Source organism: Acomys russatus, chromosome 10, assembly GCF_903995435.1.
Source record: "Acomys russatus chromosome 10, mAcoRus1.1, whole genome shotgun sequence".
NCBI lineage: Eukaryota > Metazoa > Chordata > Mammalia > Rodentia > Muridae > Acomys > Acomys russatus.
This window is the reverse complement of record NC_067146.1, coordinates 73,557,461-73,571,336: the sequence shown is the minus strand read 5'-3', so window position 1 is coordinate 73,571,336 and position 13,876 is coordinate 73,557,461.

The window sequence follows — 13,876 nt, the reverse complement described above, 5'->3', positions numbered from 1 at the left end:
ATAAAGCTTATTCCTGGGGGTGGGGGAAGAATGCAAAACTTTCTGGCCACCTATTTATGTGATGGCTGTAGGTCAAGGACTCTCAGCTAGGGAGGTGTTCGGCAATGTTTGGAGAGATTAGTGGTTATCACAACTAGAGCAGGGTGCTACTGGCATCTAGTCGGGGAGGGCCCAGGGCTGCTGAACACCCTGCACCTGCAGCAAAGGATCCCTGAAGGAGAGATAAACATGTGTTTAATTTAGATCACAAGTGGGGGATGAGGAAAAGACTTGTAAGAGAGCAGGTGATGTTTATCCCCTTAGAAGTCAAACCACCATGTGGGGGAGATTGGTTATTAACCAGCTGAAAAACATCTTTGAACAAATTCTGAGAGGAGGTATAAATGTGAGCCAAAAACAAGAGGCGGGGCCTTTGGAGACTTGGGATAGTTTTGGCTATTCGTCACTCCATTTTGAGATGCTCCTAGAGAGGACTGCTCGAGGGAAGGCTTCGGGGTTCCGAGCTCTGGCTGAGATTCCAGGTTCTGGTTGCTCCAGGTTCCAGCAGAAGAAGTCTTGCTGATTACGCCAGGAAAATCATTCCTTGGAGCTGATATCCTTTATGGTTTTGTTATTGTGTTCTTTAATCTCCTTTTCCTATTGTTTAGGTTAGTAGGGTTATAAGTGAGCTACTCTCGGTTAATAAGTTTGTAATAAAATATATTTGTTTAGAAAATTGAGGGCTGGGCATGGTGACACATGCCTTTCATCCCAGCACTTGGGAAGCAGAGGCAGGTGGATCACTGTGAGTTCGACCTGGTCTACAAAGTGAGTCCAGGACAGCCAAGGCTACACAGAGAGACCCTGTCTCGAAAAACCAAAAAAGAAAAAAGAAAAAGAAAAGAAAGAAAGAAAGAAAATTGAGCCTACAGATACCTCCCACAGAATGACTGAAGATGTCTTGGGCATAAACATCCAAACAGGCCTTGGATCTGAACTCAACCCTGACACCTAAAGCCAAGTAACCCAGTGACACGACATTTGAGGAGTCTCTGCCACCTCTGGCTCAGCTGTGGAATGGGTATGCTGTCCCTTTCTAACTTACTTCACAGGGCTGCTACAGATCCATCTGCAAGAACGAACAAACGCAGTTAGGGCAGGAGAGACACATAGTCCTGGGGCCTAGCACACAGGTGGCCCTGGACTTGACTCCCACCAATGGAAAAAAACATGAAGATAAAGGCACTTTTGATGTGGTCTAGCGCATTTCAAGCCTGGGGATAGAAGCAGTGTGGAAAAGCCGAGTGTGCGTGTGCATGTGTGCGTGTGCGTGCGTGCGTGCGTGCGTGCGTGCGTGTGTGTGTGTGTGTGTGTGTGTGTGTAAGGAGCCAAACCATTAGTACCTAAGACAGAACAGCAATTTTTCAGGTTGCCGCAGAATTGGCGGACTTCTAGGGCAATCTTGTGGAGGTGAGACTCTGCAGTTTGGGTTTCTAAAAAGTCTACAGGGGCGGCTTAGACTGCTGGTTCTAAAACACGAGCGAGGTTGGGCTTGGAATCTGCTCTTCCTGTCTCACATCAACAGGGGGCAGCAGAGAACAGCAAATACATAATAGTCACCAAAGCTGTCGTGTAGGTCCATGCCTTTACCTAGGCTTCATCTAAGCAAACTTGAGTGCAGCAAATAGCAGGAAAGAGGTCTGAAATAGTAAATTGTGTCCACTTATATTTTCCAAGTGACCCTGCGTTTTTTTACACTCACAGGGTTTTCGCGCTGGTCATTACAGCTGCACGGGTGTGAACAACAGAACCACCAAAGCCTGAGCTGAGTGCGTCCTTACTTTGAATGTGTGTATGGAGTGAACTCTGCTTTCCTGAAAGGAGAGAAGCTGCTGATGAGCATGTGGCAGGAGGACTTTGTGGTTGCCAAAGTAATTGTGCAAGCTGGCTTGGAACTGAATGAGTGTGCAGAAGTAGATAAGGCCAGAGTGGAAAGGCTTGTGCTCCAGCAAGGGCCACTAGCAAGGGGCCCAGGAGCCTGCCCTTTTCTCTCTGCCCCTCGTCTAGATAATGGAGGAGAGAAGGAGGAGGCCACGCCTGGCTCTTCAGGCTCTGATGCTCTGCTGTGGAAAATGATGACAGAGGTAGCTGTCTCTCCGCGAAGACTCCAGGAGGCCGACTCTTTACATCAGGCAGACTCCAGTTTCCCTGCCAAGCCACCCTCCTGCCCATAAGCAAAGTATAGATTTTATACTTTTAAGTAGTACTGGAGCGGGGGGGGGGGGGGGTGGGATGGGGGGGGGATGAAGAGGCAGAGCAGGGCGATTGGCTCTGGGGCAGAATCCTAGCCTGGCATGAGTAAGGCTTTGTGTTCTGTTCCAGCACAGGAAGAAAAAAGAAGCACAGGAAGTGGGGGTGGGGGATGTGGGGGGGGGAGGGGGACTGTGCTGTTTGTGACAATATAAAACAATTACATGAAAGGCAAAGTTCAGTGTCCATAGGTAAAGATTTGCTAGTCTCTCTCTCCTCTTCCTCCTCCTCCCTTCTTCTCTCCCTCCTCTTCTTCCCTCTCCCCCCCCCTTTTTCCTCCCCCATTTCCCCCTCTTCTTCCTCCCCCTCCTCCACCAGACAAGATAGAGTTTACCTGAGCTAGCCTTTAATTCCTGGGCTCCGCGGATCTGAGCTATTTTCCTCCCTGCTCCCCCTCCCGCCCGCCCCCCCAAGGAGGCGTACCTTGGTGCCTGAGCAGCCACCTTTCCTTTAGTGCGACCTGCTGCTTCGCATTGGTCACAGCCACACAGCGGGGTAAGGTCTGCCCTAGGAGAAGAGAGCCCTCAACACCTAAGACTTTTTGCCACCCGACCCTTTGCAGAGAGTTTGTCCATCTGTGACCTAGGGTAGTTCTCAGATCTGAACTGTATTAGGAAAACAAGAATTAGTCAGAGAACTTCAAGTTTATGCCCACAGTCTGTTTTTTTGTTTGTTTGTTTGTTTGTTTGTATTTATATGTATATGAGAGGCAGTCCCTCAGAGACCAGAGACAACAGCAGGTTCCTCTAGAGCTGGAGGTACAGACACTTGCCAGCTACATGACATGGGTGCTGGGAACCAAACTGGGTTTTTCTGGGAGAGCAGTCTCCACTCTGGTCCCAAAAGCACCATTTTCTTTTTTTTTTTTTTTTTTTTTTTTTTTTTTTTTAGTTTTTTTTTTTCTATTTTTTATTATTATTATTATTTTTTAATTTATTCTCATTACATCTCAATGTTTTTCCCATCCCTTGTAACCTCCCATTCCTCCCCCCCCCCCCATTTTCCCATTATTCCCCTCCCCTATGACTGTTCCTGAGGGGGATTACGTCCCCCTATATATTCTCATAGGGTATCAAGTCTCTTCTTGGCTACTTGCTGTCCTTCCTCTGAGTGCCACCAGGTCTCCCCCTCCAGGGGACATGGTCAAATGTGAGACACCAGAGTACGTGAGAAAGTCATATCACACTCTCCACTCAACTGTGGAGAATGTTCTGACCATTGGCTAGATCTGGGAAGGGGTTTAAAGTTTACCTCCTGTATTGTCCTTGGCTGGAAGCACCATTTTCTTAATCAAGTTCTCGAACAGTCTCTCATATTAATAATCTGACCGATGGCATTTATCTAAATGGTGATATGCTGTGCTGTGGAGAGAAAGCTAAAGTGCACTGCTGTTGAATTGTGTGTGGGTGTCATAACAGGCCTTCGAGCAAAAGCACCTGAGCATCCTGTCAGGAGAAATCTGAATATAGAGTCACCGCCTTTCAACAGGTGACTGAGCAGGCAGGAAAATTAAGAGGATTCTTTCAGGATCTCACCTTCACCCTCATGCCCATGCCCCACCCCCCAAAAGACAACTCTACCCAGCAGGAGAAAAACAGCATTGAGCCAGAGTTTTCTCAGGAGGGGCAAATGGACAACCAGGAGACCTAACGTGGGGGGGGGGGGGGTAGGGGGGTTGAGGCTCAGTCTTTGGAGCTTGAGGTGGCTCCGTGGTTAAGAGCACTGACTGCTCTTCCAGAGGACATGGATTCAGTTCCCAGCACCCACATGGCAGCTCACCTGGATCTGTAACTCCAGTCCCAGGGGCTCCAGTGCCCTCTCTTGGCCTCTGTGGGGACGGCACACATGGTGCGCATAGGTACATTCAGGCAAAGCAAGCATACCCATAAAAACAAATAAAATCACACATACAAGAGATTCTGTCTTTGAGTTGAGAGTCATCTAATGAGGAAGCCTGGACAGAGTGGGAGAAACACCATCCACCTGCCTTCTGCCATGCATGACTCTCCTGCATAAAGCCAGGATCCTTAAGTACCAACCTGGGGTGAAGCAGAAAACCCACACAGAGGCAGAACAGAGGCCTGCTTGGAAGGGGGAGTGTGCTGGGGCCAGAGGCTGAAGTGAACAGTGTTCCTAACCAGGGGCCTCCATGGCTGTGAACCTAGGACAAACATTTACAGGGACTGGAGAGCGGCTCCAGCTGTTCAGAGTGCCGATTGTCCCTCCAGGAAACACGAGTTCAGTTCCCATGTCAGGCAGCTCCAGGGGACCTGCCACCCTGCTCTGGACTCTGAGGGCACCCATGCACATGTGGCAAACATTTGTACGAACATGTAAATACAAATAAATCCTTTTTAAAAAAAACTCATGTTAACACAAAAGGGAAGAGCTAACCATCATGTTTAAAATAGGTCTGGATGCTTCTGTCTGCCTGGCAGAAGCCGTGTGAACTTTCTCTGCAGGAATGCCAAGCCACAGATACAAACTCAGGAACACGGATCACAATTAAAAGCAACTCACTGAACACATGTACAAATAATCCTTTATGACTGAGCCAAGAGAAGCAGGCTGGCATCTATTCCAGATGCTGGGTGTAAAATGTGTCTCATCTGGGTGTGGTAATGTAGGCCTAGCCCAAGAGACTGGGGCAGGAGGATGGATGTGGTGATGTAGGCCCAGCCCAAAGAGACTGGGGCAGGAGGATGAATGTGGTGATGTAGGCCCAGCCCGAGAGACTGGGGCAGGAGGATCCCTGGAGCCCGGGAAGGGAGTTCATGGCCAACCTGGGTAACAACACGCTTTAGAATCTGAAAATAAGAGTGGGCCTCTTCCATACATTTAGGAAGAGGAAGCTGAAAAAAGCTGACAGACTGCTCAAGACAGAAGCAGCTGTGGCTTGGTGAACTTCCTCCTAAAAGCGTTTGGAGATGAAAACCATAATGCTAAAAGTTACAAACCGTGGCCAGGTCTGTGCTTGCTGATTTGGTTTTATTTTAATTTGTGGGGGTGTTTCGTTTTAGTTGTAGAGTACAAAATTTCAAATTCAAACAAACAAAAAGAGAAAACAAAAACCATAATGTAAATTCAATCATTATTCAATTCACGGGCAACCTAATTGATATTTTGTCATTTTAATTTAGTTTATTAAATGTATTTATTAGTATTATGTGCATGTGTGCATGCCCTGCCGTGTGTGTGTGTGTGTGTGTGTGTGTGTGTGTGTGTGTGTGTGTGTGTACACACATGACTGGGGCCCATGTGCAATATAGCACACTGTGGAATTGGTTCTCTCTCTCCTTGCACCTTTAGTTCCAGGGCTCATCCACAGGTCACCAGGCTTACATGGACAGTACAACTACCTACTGAGCCATCTGATGGCCCTGTTCATTTTAACTTTTAAGGAAAATCCCAGAAATTATATAATTTTATCCAAAAGTATCTCAGTATTTTTTTTCTATACAAAAATAAGGCCTTGGTGATGGAGAGATGGCTCAGCACTGTCTGTTCTTCCAGGGGTCCTGAGTTCAATTCCCAGCAACCACATGGTGGCTCACAGCCATTTATAATGTGATCTGATGCCCTCTCTGGCCTGCAGGTGTATATGCAGACAGAGCACTGTATACATAGTAATAAATAAATAAATCTTAAAAAAAAAAATAAGGCCTTTTAAGAAAATATACAATTATCACATATGAAGTAATTAGCAGTCATTTTTTTCCTACCAAAGCATCCAGTTAGTGCCCGAACTTTCTTGTGTGGTGATTTTTTTTTTTTTTTTTTTTTGCATAATTTGTTTTAGTATTTCAAAAGAACAGCAGACTGGACTTAGCTAGAGAGAGATCTAATGAACTGGAAAATACACATAAAGTTTCCAGACTGCGTGTTAATGGGAAAGGGACAGCAACGCCCAAAGACACTGAGACAGAGTAATGTGAGGTGGTCTGACAGCAGTAACCTCACAAACCAGTAGGAGGAGGAATCACTCAACAGACAGTGCCAGGTCCCTCCCAGAAAGGAAAGGATCCTGGCCGTGCAGCATGCACAGACATAATTTCAGGCAGAACCATGGACTAGAATGTAACAGACTGTGGTGCTTCGAATGAGAGCAGCACCCACAGGCTCACAGATTTGAATACTGGGTCACCAGGGGGTGGCACTATTTGAAAGGATTAGGAGGTGTGGCCTTGTTGGAGGAAGTGTGTCACTGGGGGTAAACTTTGAGGTTCCAAAAGCCCAAGCCAGGCCAAGTGGCTCTCTCTTTCCACTTCCTACGGATCCAGATGTAGAACTCTCAGCTCCCTCTCCAATACCGTGTCTGCCTGTGTGACACCACGCTTCCCGCCATGATGACAATGGACTAACCCTCTGAACTGTAAGTAAGCCCCAGTTCTATGCTTTTCTCTATATGAGTCGCCGTGGTCAGGCTGGCTCCTCCCAGCAATAGAACACCCAGTAGATCAACTTTAAATTTTTCAAGAGTGTACAGAATTTTGTGTGGCTTTGGGACAATAGGATTTTGTAAACAAGACAATAAATAAAAGCTCAAGTGAAAAGACGAACCACCAAATTCAGTAAATAAATGTATCTTTTACTTATCCCAGGAGGCTGAGGCAAAAAGATTGTGAGCTCGAGGCTGACTGGTCTACATAGTGATACCCTGTCTCAAAAATAATTAAATTTTTTTTTAATTATTAAAGGACCTACTAAAGAACATGCACATTCATACAACACACTGGTAAAAATATGAAAATATGCCTTTGGAACATATAATTGGTGCAGAATTATCATGAGGAACATATAGAGAACTCCTATACATATCAACATTTTAGAAATATTTATATTTTACATGTATGGTGTTTTGTCTGTAGGTATGTCTGTGTACCACCATGTGCATTAAGTACCTTTAAAGGCCAGAAGAGGGAGTCAGGTACCCCAGAACTGAAGTTACAGACAGTTGTTAGCCCCCACGGGGGTGCTAAGAATCAAACCTTGGTCCTCAGCAAGAACAAGTGCTCACAATCAAGAAGCCATCTCTTCAGCCCCAAATCAACAATTAAAAAAAAAAAAAAAAAAAAAAAAGAGTTCAGGGACTTACAGGTATTTCCAAGAAGAACTAGGCAGATGGTCCTCAGCTGTAATAGGTGATTTACAACCCAATGAATTAAAAATAACATACATTCAGTAGAAACTGGAAATCAGATTTTGATTCTGATCCGCCCCCTTCCTTCCCCCGCCCCCCCCCCCCACACCCCACACCCCACACCCTGATTCTGGGAAGGGACCACAGAATTTCCAGCAGACTGAACAATCTTGAGGGAAAACACCAGCCCTTTGTGGTGCATAGGTTAACAAGGATGTTGGCTGTGTAAGGTGTATTGAACCATCCCGTTTTTCACTTACCATGTTTAGTTTGCAATTTAGGATTTTGTTTAGAGTTGATTTGGAACATGCTCCATCATAAACCAAGAAGTACCCAACACCGACAACTGCTATGGTCTGAATCTCAAGTCCCAACCTACCACTGTACTGAATGTTGAGGCATAAGGAGATAATTAAGAGTTAAGTGAAGCCTCATAAGGGCAGAATCTGACGTGGCTGATGCCCTTACAAGAAGAGGAACAGTTACAGGGGGAAGCGAGCTGAGATCGAAAAGGGGGCCATCTACAAGTGAAGGAGAAAGGCCCCACCCGAAGCCAACTTGCCACCACCGTGATCTTAGGTTTCTAGCCTCCATAACTGTGAGTACATTAATTCTGTCCTGTAAGCCATCCAGTCTTCTAGTCAGGATTCTATTACAACGACACTAGTTGACTAAACTACAGTAGACTACTAGTAGACTAAACACATGGGGAGCGAGTCTCAGGCAGTGTTATGTTTTATACCCTAGCACCTGGGAGACAGAGGCAGGAGGATCAGTGTGAGTCCGGGTTCTGCTTCTGGCCTTGGGGCGTCCAGGCACCATTGTGCGCCTGCGCAGGACTTGAAGAAATGAAGCTTAGCTGGGCGGGTGTGTGAGTTAGCAAGATCTTGGTTTGGCAATGAGTGCAGTTTGAGAGGCGGCTCGGCTGGTGTTCAGAGAAACAGCTTTCCTTTATTGGGGGAGGGGAGGGGATAAGGGCTATATAAACCTTGGAGAACTGGGTAGGGGTTTTCTAGGTGTGTGTACATCACCGGCTGAGCCTGGGATGCTAGGAATGTTTCGTTTGCATAAAGAGGGATCCCGGGTACTAGTTGGATATGTCCTTATAAGGAAATGGGAAATTTCAACCTGAAACCTGGCCACCAGGCTATGCACTGACCTCCAGGGTGGCAAGGGTGGGGGTTGCTAGGCTAAGTGCATGAGGCCATGCAGGCCCAGAACAGGAGGGAGCAGTCCTTACTCCTGCCAACCTCATCTCGACCTCACTCTCACTCCAGGTCGGTTCCCCCTGGTTACACAGGTCCGTATCTGTAGAGGAGGGTCATCCTCTACTACATAGGGAGTTGAAGGCCAGCCTTGACTACAGGAAACATAGTCAGAAAGAGAGGGGGGAGGAAGGGAAAGGGAGAAGGAAGGAAGGGGAAGGAAGCTGGCTGTCTTCATCACAAATCATGAGGGTGACAAATGCTACAACTGTGACACAACTGTGAGGTGAGCCCTCTGCCTCTGCCGGTGGAGGACATGTTGCTTTGGGGAATAACAAGTGGAAGCCGGCCTGCGGAACAGCTGCTTCCAGATGTTGGGCAGTGGGCAGAGCATGCTCCTCTTCCTGAGGAAAGTGAGTAGGGCAGCCCTGAGAGGAGGGGAAGCCTCTACCTCCTGGGGACAGGAAGGTGGTCAGCAGAGTGGCATGACACAGAAGGAAGCTTGGAGTTCTAGAGACGGCCCCAGGATCTTGTCGCTGCCTCAGCGCTTACCTGTACTTGCACGGGTGTCAAAGCCATGGTCAATAAAAGTCTGCTGACTGTCTTCTCCATACACATAATGAAGTTGTAGTTTTATCCTTACTGTATTTTTTTTTTTCAGGTACCCTCTTGTTACTGCATCAGATAATAAAGTTCTTGCTACAGAGCCATAAGAAGCAGGCAGTGTAACTTCTAGAAATATTGCCTGTGCTCTTTTTTTTTTCTTTTTGGTTACTTACACTTGTGTGTGTGTGTGTGTGTGTGTGTGTGTGTGTGTACATGCAGATGTATGTGTGCAAGTATGTAGAGGAATGTTAATTCAGAACATAGCTGTTCTGACAAGAGATCACATCCAAAGATCTAGCTCTGTGTGATCCCACTGGAATACATACCCGCCTTTGACTCAGGAGACAGAGGCAAACAGATCTGAGTTCAAGGCCAGCCTGGCATACAGCAAGTATCAGGTAAAGCTTAGGTCCAGGTGTGGTGGTGCATGTCTTTAATCCCAAATAAAGGTAAAGTTAGTTTGTAGAAGGAGGCACCCAGGTTTGAAAGTAGTGTCTAATTGAATGGCAGAAAAGGTGATGAATCAGAGATTTAAAAGAATAGGATACGCCCAACTTTCATGAGAAGAGAGAGGAAAGGGAAGCTACTTAAGAGGCAGTTTTACCACGACAGTAATAGAGAGATGGGTTGCAGAGAGAGAACTCAGGTGAAAATGGAACAAGCCAGAAAATGAGAAGAAGCCAGAAGATTAGAGCAGATTGCTGAGTTGGTTTGAGGCCAATCAGAACAATTCCAGGCTGAGAGAAAGGCCAGATTGAACAAGTCAGCTGGGAGAGGAGTTTGAGCTGGGACAGCTGAGTTGAGCCAGCCCAGAGCTCAGAAAGAGGAAAGGGAAAGCTTATTAAGCAGTTAAGTGTCAGAGGCTGGGAACATTCTAGGCCTAAGTTAGATTGTACAGAGGCTAGAAGGTTCTAGGACTAGGCCTAGGTTAGCAAAAGGAGGCAGTAAACCTTTCAGACAACAATTGAGCCAGAAGAAAAGCTATTTTTACCCAAGTGCGTCTGTGTGTTCATGTCTCTGCTTATAAAGACCAAAAACAGCCTTGGGTACCATTCTTGATGTCACCCACCTTAGTTTTTGAGGGATGGTCTCTTATAGGCCTAGAGCTGCCATGTAGGCCAGGCTGACTACTCAGTGAGCCCCAGGGGTCCATCTCTGCCTTCCCACTGCTGAGAGTACAGTGTGTTCCTCTATACTCAGTTTTTTGCATGGGTTCTAGAAGGAGATCCTGGCCCTTGTGTTTGCAAGGCAAACTCTCTCTTAGACCAAGATCTATCTCTGCAGTCTATAATTACTTATACTTTTTAATCTCTGCCACCTTGCACCTCATTTCTAATAGTTGCACTGAGATGTATTTCACACACCATAGACTTTGCCCTTTGATAGTGCATAACTAAAGTCTTTGAGATGGCACAGCAGGTAAAAGCTGCCAACCTTGGCAACCTGAGTTCAGTCTTCAGAAACCACATGCACAGAGAGAACTGGCTCACACAAGTTGTCCAAGTTGTATTTTGATCTTCATGAATGCTGTGGCACATTCACACACTAAATAAATAAATAAAATAGATTTAAGATCTTATAAAACTAAAAATTGTTTTTATTATGTTTTTGTGGGGTCTCTAGTAATTGGCCTCAGATCACCAGGTATGGCAGTGGGTATATTTACAGGCTGAGCCATCTCACCAGCTTAAGCATGTTTTAATGTTTCATCCACATTGCATCTTCTATCAGTCTAGGCATCACTGTGAAGGAGGATGCGGGACTTGCTTAGATAATGAGACTGAGAGGGCTACAGAGATGTAGCCTGCTGTTGGACATTTATGTCAGAGAGGCTGCTAAACACTCAAGTAGAAATATGTGATTGTTATGTAAGTTGGAGCCTTGGGAGACAGGAGCAGACTAGAAGTGCACGCTTGGGAGCTGACAATCATGGGGTATTAGTTAGCACTTAGTCGCTGTGACAAAATACCGGAGAAGCTATTTAGACTTCAGGGGATCGAGTTGCCTGGGATCTCAGGAAGTGTCCGCTAGTAGCAACCTGAATGAGTCAGACCAGGCCTCCTAAATTCATCAACTTCACTCCAGAATTTCTCCACAGCTTTTGAATTTGGAAGGTGTCAGGGAGACAGGAGACCAGAACTGCTGGACTTGCGTGAGTGAATATCTCATGTCAAACACTTTCCGTGGGTGGGACCCAAAGCTGTGAAGTTATAAAGCCAAGGTCACCATGACCACCTCAGTGAGTTCTGCACTGGCAACTGCACCTGCACCCCAGCCAGCTCTCAACCTGTCAGGGACTCAGCCCTAGACTGTACCGTGTGTGTCTGTGTGTGTGTGTGTGTGTAGTGGGGGAACAGTCTGCTCAAGGGAGTGTGAGCTGTGTACGTGGGGAACATTGTTTGTGAGGTTGCCTGCAGAGATGTACTCAGATGTGTGCTGTCGCTCGACTAGATTATGAAACGGAGGAACCTCATAAAATAAGACTGAAAACAGAAGAGGCCAAGCAGAATTCACTGTGGATTGTTTGCAAGTGTGATAGGAAGAAGAGTGAAGCTGGGAGCCACTGCTCAGGGAGCATGCTTGCTGGGTAGGTACTAGGATGAGAGCTCAGCTCCTCTCCCCCTGTGGGATGGGAGATGGGGGGAGGGGAGGGAGGGGGAGGGAGAAAGACAGAGGCTTCAGAAGTCAGGTTTCAGTGTGTTTGGGAGGAAACAGGCCAAGGTTTTATCTCCCGAGAGCGAGGTTCTTCAAATGGAGTTTTTTTTTTTTTTTTTTTTCAAATGGAGTTTTTAGTTTAAGACAAAACAAAACAAAACCCACAGTGCTCGTATGAATCCGTTTAAGTTTTTATTTTAGGGTTTATTTTGTGTGTGTAAGTGTGAGCTGCCTAGCTTTATTGTCAATTTGGCGGCAGCTGGAGTCATCTGAGAGGTAGGAAGCGCCACTGTCAGTTGCCCCCTTCAGAGTTCCTGTAGGCAAGTCTGGGAGCAGGACATTTCTTGATGTGGGCGGGCCCAGCCCACTGTGGGTGGTGCCAAACCCCTGGGCTGGTGGTCCTGAGTCATACCAGAAAGCAGGCTGAGCAAGCCATGAAGAACAGGCCAGAAAGCCGCGTTCCTCCATGACCTCTGCTTCCATTTCTACCTCCAGGTTCCTGCCTCGAATTTATGCCCCAACTTCTCTTAGCAAAGGACTACAAGAGTTACAATGAAATAAACCCTTTCATCCCCGACTTGCTTCTGGTCATAGTGCTGTATCACAGCAATAGAAAACAAGTTAATAGAGTGTTTTGCCATAGTGTATGTAGCTGCACCACATGAGTGTGTAGTGCCCAAGGAGGCCAGAAGAGGGCATCAGACTCCCTGGAACTGGAGTTACAAATGGTTGTGAGCCACTAGGCCAGTGCTGGGAAACAAACCTGGGTCCTCTGCAAAAAAAAACAAAAAACAAAAACGACAGGTGCTCTTAATCCCTGAGCCATCTCACCAGTCCCCTGAATCACTGCATTTTTGTCTCTAGGAACAAAATGTTTTACAGGTCAGGTATGTGTGGAAGGAAATGCCATCTCTCACATCCCTGACTGCTCAGGTGGGCAGTTCCTTCCCCATCACGTTCTGCTGGCCTGGTGTGCCCCTCCTTAGCTCCTCCAACTTGTATCCCTTTTAAGTTGCCATGCAGCCAGGCACAGTGTGAGCAGAACCCCTGGAGGTGGCTGACGCGTGGTCATGCAACCCCTCACCTTTCTTCTGCCTCAGTTCCCAGCCCTGCTCGAGCATTTCCTCTGTGTGGTAGCCTTTCCAGCCCTGCAAGCAGTTTAGACTCCACTCTGTCAAACACAGTGGCTGCGATGTGCATAGCATCCTAACGTCTCCTACAGCCTGGGAGCTTCCTGGGCAGAACATCTGGCACATGAATGAATGCTTGTTTCTTGAGGCTTGGGGGAGGGGAGATTTAAGAGAGTGTAAATCACATGCTCTGAGTGTGACATAGAATATGTAACCTGTCCCTGTGTTATTAGTGTGAGGAGGGTACAGTCCTTATCCAAAGATGGAGCGGCTTAGGACACATAGGTCTCTAGTCAAACCCTGCAGGCTATGGAGGAAAACAATAGCCTGGCTGTGGGGCAGGACCCAGCAATCCAAAGAGATAACATAGGGCTGTGGAGGTCTAACTCAGGGCAAACAATGAAAGCTCAGAGAATGTGCTGCCCGAGGCAAGGGTGGAGAACAGCGCTTGCACTCTGGCTTAATAAAGAGGTTATTGAGAAATTGTAGAAGAGGCGCCTTCCCAGGTGAGAACCTTCTGTGTGTGTGAGGTTCTGGGGTTCTCTTAAACCACCAGCTCAGAGTTTCCTGGCGTTCATTCCATCTCAGGCCTCCATGCCCACTCCCTGTCCTCACAGCATCCTGGACATGCTTCTCAGGCTCCAACAGAAAACATCTGAGCAGGTGGACAGCCCAGACCTCACATCCCTTAGGGTTCAGAAACAATGTTGTACCACTACATTTACAATGTAGTGAGAGCCTGTTACTCATCTTCTCTCTTATGGAGCTGGGCATGGAGCTCAAGACCTTGGACATGTGACATTTGTGCTCTACCACTGAGCCATATCCCCAGCTCCTCTCTCTTAATTTTT